Raw genomic sequence first — 415 nt, 5'->3', positions numbered from 1 at the left:
GTTGCGTGTGCGTTGCATTCGTAATCCATTCTTGGGAGACGAGCTGTGGAATCGGAGATCAACATACACGGCGGAGGGAAAGCCTTTGAGATTGATCACTTGATATCCTGCTTGGCTGGAGGGATTCTTTCCTTTGCGGAGCTTTCTTCTACTTTAGTAATTTCAGAGGAATAAGAAAAAAAAATGTATAATGAAATGTGAAGATCTGGAGGCAATTCTTTGATCTGTAGAATAAGCATTATTATTGATATATTAATAAACCCAAAAGCTATTCGAATGAAAACTAATGCTTTGATACTTTGTATTTAGTTACTATATTGTATTCCGGTGCTCGGCGAGGGGACGTTCTGCAGCAATGCATCATGACCACCGCGGTGTATGCAAAGGAGACAAGGTAAGGTTTGAGGGAAAAAGA

This window comes from Penaeus monodon, chromosome 20 (assembly GCF_015228065.2).
Source record: "Penaeus monodon isolate SGIC_2016 chromosome 20, NSTDA_Pmon_1, whole genome shotgun sequence".
Classification (NCBI taxonomy): Eukaryota; Metazoa; Arthropoda; class Malacostraca; order Decapoda; family Penaeidae; genus Penaeus; species Penaeus monodon.
Note: the sequence above shows the minus strand (reverse complement) of the source record.